Raw genomic sequence first — 10,316 nt, forward strand, 5'->3', positions numbered from 1 at the left:
GCTTTGGCTATGGCACCCCTAGGCTTAGGCTATGGCATCCCTAGGCTTAAGCTAAGGCTAGGGCTCCCCTATCCTAAGGCTAAGGCACCCCTAGACTTAGGTTAGGGCACCCCTAGGCTTAGGCTCGGGCACCCCTAGGCTTAGACTAGGTCACCCATAAGCTTTGGCTAGGGCACCCCTAGTCTTAAGCTAGGGCACCCCTATCATTGGGCTAAGGCTAGGGCACCCCTAGGCTTAGGCTAGGGCACACCTAGGCTTAGGCTAAGGCTAGGGCTCCCCTTGCCTAAGGCTAGGGTACACCTAGGCTTAGGCTAGGGCACCCCCAGGCTTACTAGGGCACCCCTAGGCTTAGGCTAGGGCACCCCTAGTCTTAGGCTAGGGCACACCTAGGCTTAAGCTAAGGCTAGGGCTCCCCTAGCCTAAGGCTAGGGCACCCCTAGGCTTAGGCTAGGGCACCCCTAGGCTTAGGCTAAGGCTAGGGTTCCCCTAGCCTAAGGCTAGGGCACCCCTAGACTTAGGCTAGGCCACCCCTAGGCTTAAGCTAAGGCTAGGGCTCCCCTATCATAATGCTAGGGCACGCCTAGGCTTAGTTTAGGGCACCCCTAGCCTTAGGCTAGGGCACCCCTTGGCTTAGGCTAGGGCACCCCTAGCCTTAAGCTCGGGCACCCCGAGGCTTAGGCTAGGGCACCCCTAGGCTTAGGCTAAGGCTAGGGCTACCCTAGCCTAAGGCTAGGGCACCCCTAGCCTAAGGCTAGGGCACCACTAGCCTAAGGCTAGGGCACCCCTAGGCTTAGGCTAGGGCACCCCTAGGCTTAGGCTAGGGCACCCCTAGGCTTAGGCTAGGGCACCCCTAGGCTTAGGCTAAGGCTAGGGCTCCCCTAGCCCAAGGCAAGGGCACCCCTAGGCTTAGACTAGGGCACCCCTAGGCTTAGGCTAAGGCTAGGGCTCCCATAGCCTAAGGCTAGGGCACCCCTAGGCTTATGCTAGGGTACCCCAAGGCTTAGGCTTAGGCTAGGGCTCCCCTAGCCTAAGGCCAGGGCACCCCTAGGCTTAGGCTAGGGCACCCCTAGACTTAGACTAGGCCACCCCTAGGCTTAAGCTAAGGCTAGGGCTCCCTTAGCCTAAGGCTAGGGCACCCCTAGGCTTAGGTTAGGGCACCCCTAGACTTAGGCTAGGGCACCCCTAGGCTTAGGCTAGGGCACCCCTAGGATTAAGCTAGGGCACACCTAGGCTTAGGCTAGGGCACCCCTAGGCTTAGGCTAAGGCTAGGGCACCCCTAGGCTTAGGCTAGGGCACCCCTAAGCTTAGGCTAGGGCACCCCTAGGCTTAGGCTAAGGCTAGGGCTACCCTAGCCTTAAGCTAGGGCACCCCCATGCTTAGGCTAGGGCACCCCTAAGCTTAGGTTAGGGCACCCGTAGACTTAGGCTAGGGCACCCCAAAGCTTAGGCTAGGGCACCCCTAGACTTAGGATAGGGCACCCCTAGGCTTAGGCTAGGGCACTCCTAGGCTTAGCTAGGGCACCCCTAGGCTTCGGCTAAGGCTAGGACTCCCCTTGCCTAAGGCTAGGGTACCCCTAGGATTAGTCTAGGGTACCCCTAGGCTTACTAGGGCACCCCTAGGCTTAGGCTAGGGCACCCCTAGGCTTAGGCTAGGGCACCCCTAGGCTTAGGCTAAGGCTTGGGCTCCCCTAGCCTAAGACTAGGGCACCCCTAGGCTTAGTCCAGGTCACCCCTAGGCTTAGGCTAGGGCAACCCTAGGCTTAGGCTAGGGCACCCCTAGGCTTAGGCTAAGGCTAGGGCTCCCCTACCCTAAGGCTAGGGCACCCCAAGACTTAGGCTAGGCCACCCCTAGGCTTATACTAGGGCACCCCTAAGCTTAGGCTAAGGCTAGGGCTCCCCTAGCCTAAGGCTAAGGCACCCCTAGGCTTAGGCTAGGGCACCCCTAGGCTTAGGCTATGACACCCCTAGGCTTAGGCTAGGGCACCCCTAGGCTTAGGCCATCGCACCCCTAGGCTTAGGCCAGGGCACCCCTAGGCTTAGGCTAGGGCACCCCTAGGCTTAAGCTAATGCTAGGGCACCCCTAGGCTTAGGCTAGTGCTCCCCTAGGCTAAGGCTAGGGCACCCTTAGGCTTAGGCTTGGGCACCCCTAGGCTTAGGCTATCACACGCCTAGGCTTAGGCCAGGGCACCCCTAGGCTTAGGCTAGAGCACCCCTAGGATTAAGCTAAGGCTAGGGCTCCCCTAGCCTAAGGCTAAGGCACCCCTAGGTTTAGGTTAGGGCACCCCTAGGCTTAGGCTCGGGCACCCCTAGGCTTAGACTAGGGCACCCCTAAGCTTAGGCTAGGGCACCCCTAGGCTTAGGCTAGGGCACCCCTAGGCTTAGGCTAGGGCACCCCAAGGCTTAGGCTAAGGCTACGGCTCCCCTAGCCTAAGGCTAGGGCACCCCTAGGCTTAGGCTAGGGCACCCCTAGGCTTAGGCTAGGGCACCGCTAGGCTTAGGCTAGGGCACCCCTAGGCTTAGGTTAGGGCACCCCTAGGCTTAGGCTAGGGCACCCCAAGGCTTAGGCTAAGGCTACGGCTCCCCTAGCCTAAGGCTAGGGCTCCCCTAGCCTAAGACTAGGGCAGCCCTAGCCTTAGGACAGGGCACCCCTAGGCTTAGGCCAGGGCACCCCTAGGCTTAGGCTAGGGCACCCCTAGGCTTAGGCTAAGGCTAGGGCTCCCATAGCCTAATGCTAGGGCACCCCTAGGCTTAGGCTTGGGCATCCCTAGGCTTAGGGTTGGGCACCCCTAGGCTTAGGCTCGGGCACCCCTACGCTTAGCCTAAGGCTAGGGCTCCCTTAGCCTAATGCTAGGGCACCCCTAGGCTTAGCCTAGGGCACCTCTAAGTTTAGCCTAGGACATCCGTAGCTTAGGCTAAGACTAAGGCTCCCCTAGCCTAAGGCTAGGGCATCCCTAGGCTTAGGCTAGGGCACCCCTATGCTTAGGCTAAGGCTAGGGCTCCCATAGCCTAAGGCTAGGGCACCCCTAGGCTTAGGCTAGGGCACCCCAAGGCTTAGGCTAAGGCTCGGGCTCCCCTAGCCTAAGGCTAGGGCACCCCTAGGCTTAGGCTAGGGCACCCCTAGTCTTAGGCTAGGGCACCCCTACGCTTTGTCTAAGGCTAGGGCTCCCCTAGCCTAATGCTAGGGCACCCCTAGGCTTAGGCGAGGGCACCTCTAAGTTTAGTCTAGGGCATCCGTAGCTTAGGCTAAGACTAAGGCTCCCCTAGCCTAAGGCTAGGGCACCCCTAGGCTTAGGCTAGGGCACCCCTATGCTTAGGCTAAGGCTAGGGCTCCCATAGCCTAAGGCTAGGGCACCCCTAGGCTTAGGCTAGGGCACCCCAAGGCTTAGGCTAAGGCTCGGGCTCTCCTAGCCTAAGGCTAGGGCACCCCTAGGCTTAGGCTAGGGCACCCCTAGTCTTAGGCTAGGGCACCCCTAGGATTAGGCTAAGGCTAGGGCACCCCTAGGCTTAGGCTAGGGCACCCCTAGGCTTAGGCTAGGGCACCCCTAAGCTTAGGTTAGGGCACCCGCAGACTTAGGCTAGGGCACCCATAAGCTTAGGCTAGGACACCCCTAGGCTTAGGCTAGGGCACCCCTAGGCTTAGGCTAGGGCACCCCTAGTCTTAGGCTAGGGCACCCCTAGGCTTAGGCTAGGGCACCCCTAGGCTTAGGCTAGGGCACCCCTAGGCTTAGGCTAAGGCTAGGGCTCCCCTTGCCTAAGGCTAGGGTACCCCTAGGCTTAGGCTAGGGCACACCTAGGCTTACTAGGGCACCCGTAGGCTTAGGCTAGGGCACCCCTAGGCTTAGGCTAGGGCACCCCTATGCTTAGGCTAAGGCTTGGGCTCACCGAGCCTAAGACTAGGGCACCCCTAGGCTTAACCCAGGGCACCCCTAGGCTTAGGCTAGGGCAACCTAGGCTTAGGCTAGGGCACCACTAGGCTTAGGCTAAGGCTAGGGCTCCCATAGCCTAAGGCTAGGCACCCCTAGGCTTAGGCTAGGGCACCCCTAGGCTTAGGCTAGGGCACCCCTAGGCTTAGGCTAAGGCTAGGGCTCCCCTAGCCTAAGGCTAGGGCACCCCTAGGCTTAGGCTAGGGCACCCCTAGTGTTAGGCTAGGACACCCCTAGGCTTAGGCTAGGGCACCCTTGGCTTAGGCTAGGGCACCCCTAGGCTTAGGCTAGGGCACCCCTAAGCTTAGGTTAGGGCACCCATAGACTTAGGCTAGGGCACCCCTAAGCTTAGGCTAGGACACCCCTAGGCTTATTGTAGGGCACCCCTAGGCTTAGGCTAGGGCACCCCTAGTCTTAGGCTAGGGCACCCCTAGGCTTAGGCTAGGGCACCCCTAGGCTTAGGCTAGGGCACCCTTAGGCTTAGGCTAAGGCTAGGGCTCCCCTTGCCTAAGGCTAGGGTACCCCTAGGCTTAGGCTAGGGCACACCTAGGCTTACTAGGGCACCCCTAGGCTTAGGCTAGGGCACCCCTGGGCTTAGGCTAGGGCACCCCTATGCTTAGGCTAAGGCTTGGGCTCACCTAGCCTAAGACTAGGGCACCCCTAGGCTTAACCCAGGGCACCCCTAGGCTTAGGCTAGGGCAACCTAGGCTTAGGCTAGGGCACCCCTAGGCTTAGGCTAAGACTAGGGCTCCCCTACCCTAAGGCTAGGGCACCGCTAGGCTTAGGCTAGGCCACCCCTAGGCTTAAACTAGGACACCCCTTGGCTTAGGCTAAGGCTAGGGCTCCCATAGCCTAAGGCTAGGCACCCCTAGGCTTAGGCTAGGGCACCCCTAGGCTTAAGCTAGGGCACCCCTAGGCTTAGGCTAGGGCACCCCTAGGCTTAGGCTAGGGCACCCTTGGCTTAGCCTAGGGCACCCCTAGGCTTGGGTTAAGGCTAGGGCTCCCCTAGCCTAAGGCTAGGGCACCCCTAGGCTTAGGCGAGGGCACCCCTAGGCTTAGGCTAGGGCACCCCTAGGCTTAGGCTAAGGCTAGGGCTCCCCTAGCCTAAGGCTAGGGCACCCCTAGGCTTAGGCTAGGGCACCCCTAGGCTTAGGCTATCGTACCCCTAGGCTTTGGATAGGGCACCCCTAGACTTAGGCAAGGGGAACCCCTAGGCTTAAGCTAAGCCTAGGGCTCCCCTAGCCTAAGGCTAAGGCACCCCTAGGCTTAGGCTAGGGCACCCCTATGCTTGGGCTAGGGCACCCCAAGGCTTAGGATAAGGCTAGGGCTCCCCGAGCCTAAGGCTAGAGCACCCCTAGGCTTAGGCTAGGGCACCCCTAGGCTTAGGTTAGGGCACCCCTAAGCTTAGGCTAGGGCACCCCTAGGCTTAGGCCAGGGCACCCCTAGGCTTAGGATTGGGCACCCGTAGGCTTAGGCTAAGGCTCCCATAGCCTAAGACTAGGGCACCCCTAGCCTTAGTCCAGGGCACCCATAGGATTAGGCTAGGGCACCCCTAGACTTAAGGTAAGGCTAGGGCTCCCCTAGCCTAAGACTAGGGCACCCCTAGCCTTAGGCCAGGGCACCCATAGGCTTAGGCCAGGGCACCCCTAGGCTTAGGCCAGGGCACCCCTAGGCTTAGGCAAGGGCACCCCTAGGCTTAGGCTAAGGCTTGGGCTCCCATAGCCTAAGGCTAGGATACCCCTAGGCTTAGGCTTGGGCATCCCTAGGCTTAGGGTTGGGCACCCCTAGGCTTAGGCTAGGGCACCCCTACGCTTTGCCTAAGGCTAGGGCTCCCCTAGCCTAATGCTAGGGCACCCCTAGGCTTAGGCGAGGGCACCTCTAAGTTTAGGCTAGGGCATCCGTAGCTTAGGCTAAGACTAAGGCTCCCCTAGCCTAAGGCTAGGGCACCCCTAGGCTTAGGCTAGGGCACCCCTATGCTTAGGCTAAGGCTAGGGCTCCCATAGCCTAAGGCTAGGGCACCCCTAGGCTTAGGCTAGGGCACCCCAAGGCTTAGGCTAAGGCTCGGCTCCCCTATCCTAAGGCTAGGGCACCCCTAGGCTTAGGCTAGGGCACCCCTAGTCTTAGGCTAGGGCACCCCTAGGATTAGGCTAAGGCTAGGGCACCCCTAGGCTTAGGCTAGGGCACCCCTAGGCTTAGGCTAGGGCACCCCTAAGCTTAGGTTAGGGCACCCGCAGACTTAGGCTAGGGCACCCCTAAGCTTAGGCTAGGACACCCCTAGGCTTAGGCTAGGGCACCCCTAGGCTTAGGCTAGGGCACCCCTAGTCTTAGGCTAGGGCACCCCTAGGCTTAGGCTAGGGCACCCCTAGGCTTAGGCTAAGGCTAGGGCTCACCTAGCCTAAGACTTGGGCACCCCTAGGCTTAGTCCAGGGCACCCCTAGGCTTAGGCTAGAGCAACCCTAGGCTTAGGCTACGGCACGCCTAGGCTTAGGCTAAGGCTAGGGCTCCCCTACCCTAAGGCTAGGGCACCCCTAGACTTAGGCTAGGCCACGCCTAGGCTTATACTAGGACACCCCTTGGCTTAGGCTAAGACTAGGGCTCCCATAGCCTAAGGCTAGGGCACCCTTAGGCTTAGGCTAGGGCACCCCTAGGCTTAGTCTAGGGAACCCCTAGGCTTAGGCTAAGGCTAGGGCTCCCCTAGCCTAAGGCTAGGGCACCACTAGGCTTAGGCTAGGGCACCCCTAGGCTTAGGCCATCGCTCCCCTAGGCTTAGGCCAGGGCACCCCTAGGCTTAGGCTAGGGCACCCCTAGGCTTAAGCTAAGGCTAGGGCACCCCTAGGCTTAGGCTAGGGCTCCCCTAGGCTAAGGCTAGGGCACCCTTAGGCTTAGGCTTGGGCACCCCTAGGCTTAGGCTATCGCACCCCTAGGCTTAGGCCAGGGCACCCCTAGGCTTAGGCTAGGGCACCCCTAGGCTTAAGCTAAGGCTAGGGCACCCCTAGGCTTAGGCTAGGGCTCCCCTAGGCTAAGGCTAGGGCACCTTAGGCTTAGGCTTGGGCACCCCTAGGCTTAGGCTATCGCACCCCTAGGCTTAGACTATGGCACCCCTAAGCTTAGGCTAGGGCACCCCTAGGCTTAGGCTAGGGCATCCCAAGACTTAGATTAAGGCTACGGCTCCCCTAGCCTAAGGCTAGGGCACCCCTAGGTTTAGGCTAGGGCACCCCTAGGCTTAGGCTAGGGCACCCCTAGGCTTAGGCTAGGGCACCCCTAGGCTTAGGCTAGGGCACCCCTAGGCTTAGGCTAGGGCACCCCTAGGCTTAGGCTAGGGCACCCCTAGGTTTAGGCTAGGGCACCCCTAGGCTTAGGCTAAGGCTAGGGCTCCCCTAGCCCAAGGCAAGGGCACCCCTAGGCTTAGACTAGGGCACCCCTAGGCTTTGGCTAAAGCTAGGGCTCCCATAGCCTAAGGCTAGGGCACCCCTAGGCTTAGGCTAGGGTACCCTAAGGCTTAGGCTAAGGCTAGGGCTCCCCTAGCCTAAGGCCAGGGCACCCCTAGGCTTAGGCTAGGGCACCCCTAGGCTTAGGCTAAGGCTAGGACTCCCCTAGCCTAAGGCAAGGGCACCCCTAGGCTTAGACTAGGGCACCCCTAGGCTTAGGCTAAGGCTAGGGCTCCCATAGCCCAAGGCAAGGGCACCCCTAGGCTTAGGCTTGGGTACCCCAAGGCTTAGGCTAAGGCTAGGTCACCCCAAGCTAAGGCTAGGGCACCCTTAGGCTTAGGCTAGGGCACCCCTAGGCTTAGGCTAGGGCACCCGTAGGCTTAGGATAGGGCACCCCTAGACTTAGGCTAAGGCTAGGGCTCCCCTTGCCCAAGGCAAGGGCACCCCTAGGCTTAGACTAGGGCACCCCTAGGCTTAGGCTAAGGCTAGGGCTCCCATAGCCAAAGGCAAGGGCACCCCTAGGCTTAGGCTTGGGTACCCCAAGGCTTAGGCTAAGGCTAGGGCACCCCAAGCCTAAGGCTAGGGCACCCCTAGGCTTAGGCTAGGCCACCCCTAGGCTTAGGCTAGGGCACCCGTAGGCTTAGGATAGGGCACCCCTAGACTTAGGCTAAGGCTAGGGCTCCCCTTGCCCAAGGAAAGGGCACCCCTAGGCTTATACTAGGGCACCTCTAGGCTTAGGCTAAGGCTAGGGCTCCCATAGCCTAAGGCTAGGGCACCCCTAGGCTTAGGCTAGGGTACCCCAAGGCTTAGGCTAAGGCTAGGCTCCCCTAGCCTAAGGCCAGGGCACCCCTAGGCTTAGGCTAGGTCCCCCGTAGGCTTAGGCTAGGGCACCCCTAGGCTTAGGCTAAGGCTAGGACTCCCCTAACCCAAGGCAAGGGCACCCCTAGGCTTAGACTAGGGCACCCCTAGGCTTAGGCTAAGGCTAGGGCTCCCATAGCCCAAGGCAAGGGCACCCCTAGGCTTAGACTAGGGCACCCCTAGGCGTAGGCTAAGGCTAGGGCTCCCATAGCCTAAGGCTAGGGCACCCCTAGGCTTAGGCTAGGGCAACCCTAGGCTTAGGCTAAGGATATGGCTCCCCTAGCCTAAGGCTAGTGCACCCCTAGGCTTAGGCTAGGGCCTCCTACTCTTAGGCTGGGGCACCCCTAGGATTAGGCTAAGGCTAGGGCACCCCTAGGATTAGGCTAGGGCACCCCTAAGCTTAGGTTAGGGCACCCGTAGCCTTAGGCTAGGACACCCCTAAGCTTAGGCTAGGGCACCCCTAGGCTTAGGCTAGGGCACACCTAGGCTTAGGCTAGGGCACCCCTAGGCTTACGCTAGGGCACCCCTAGGCTTAGGCTAGGGCACCCCTAGGCTAAGGCTAGGGCACCCCTAGGCTTAGGGAAGGCTAGGGCTCCCCTTGCCTGAGGCTAGGGCACCCCTAGGCTTAGGCTAGGGCACCCCTAGGCTTAGACTAGGGCACCAATAGGCTTAGGCTTAGGCTAAGGCTCCCCTAGCCTAAGGCTAGGGCACCCTTAGGCTTAGGCTTGGGCACCCCTAGGCTTAGGCCATCGCACCTCTAGGCTTAGGCTAGGGCACCCCTAGGCTTAGGCTAGGGCACCCCTAGGCTTAAGCTAAGTCTAGGGCTCCCCTAGCCTAAGGCTAAGGCACCCCTAGGCTTAGGTTAGGGCACCCCTAGGCTTAGGCTCGGGCACCCCTAGGCTTAGATTAGGGCACTCCTAAGCTTAGGCTAGGGCATCCCTAGGCTTAGGCTAGGGCACCCCTAGACTTAGCTAGGGCACCCCTACACTTAGCCTAAGGCTAGGGCTCCCCTAGCCTAATGCTACGGCACCCCTAGGATTAGGCTAGGGCACCTCTAAGTTTAGGCTAGGGCATCCGTAGCTTAGGCTAAGGCTAGGGCTCCCCTAGCCTAAGGCCTGGGCACCCCTAGGCTTAGGCTAGGACACCCTTAGGCTTAGGCTAAGGCTAGGGCTCCCATACCCTAAGACTAGGGCACCCAAGGCTTAGGCTAGGGCACCCCAAGGCTTAGGCTAAGGCTAGGGCTCCCCTAGCCTAAGGCTAGGGCACCCCTAGGCTTAGGCTAGGGCACCCGTAGTCTTAGGCTAGGGCACCCCTAAGCTTAGGGTAGGGCACCCGTAGACTTAGGCTAGGGCACCCCTAAGCTTAGGCTAGGGCACCAGCAGACTTAGGCTAGGGCACCCCTAAGCTTAGGCTGGGGCACCCCTAGGCTTAGTTTAGGGCACCCCTATGCTTAGGCTAGGGCACCCCTAGGCTTAGGCCAGGGCACCCCTATGCTTAGGCTAGGGCACCCCTTGGCTTAGGCTAAGTCTAGGGCTTCCCTTGCCTAAGGCTAGGGCACCCCTAGGCTTTCTAGGGCATCCTTTGGCTTAGGCTAGGGCACCCATAGGCTTAGGCTAGGGCACCCCTAGGCTTAGGCTAAGGCTTGGGCTCACCAGCCTAAGATTAGGGTACCCCTAGGCTTAGTCCAGGGCACCCCTAGGCTTAGGCTAGGGCACCCCTAGGCTTAGGCTAAGGCTGGGGCTCCCCTACCCTAAGGCTTGGGCACCCCTAGACTTAGGCTAGGCCACCCCTAGGCTTATACTAGGACACCCCTTGGCTTAGGCTAAGGCTAGGGCTCCCATAGCCTAAGGCTAGGCACCCCTAGGCTTAGGCTAGGGCACCCCTAGGCTTAGGCTAGGACACCCCTAGGCTTAGGCTAGGGCACCCCTAGGCTTAGGCTAGGGCACCCCAAGGCTTGGGTTAAGGCTAGGGCTCCCCTAGCCTAAGGCTAGGGCACCCCTAGGCTTAGGCGAGGGCACCCCTAGGCTTAGGCTAGGGCACCCCTAGACTTAGGCTAAGGCTAGGTCTCCCCTAGCCTAAGGCTAGGGCACCCTTAGACTTAGGCTTGG

The sequence above is a fragment of the Tenrec ecaudatus genome (genome assembly GCF_050624435.1).
Source record: "Tenrec ecaudatus isolate mTenEca1 chromosome 14 unlocalized genomic scaffold, mTenEca1.hap1 SUPER_14_unloc_8, whole genome shotgun sequence".
Lineage (NCBI taxonomy): Eukaryota > Metazoa > Chordata > Mammalia > Afrosoricida > Tenrecidae > Tenrec > Tenrec ecaudatus.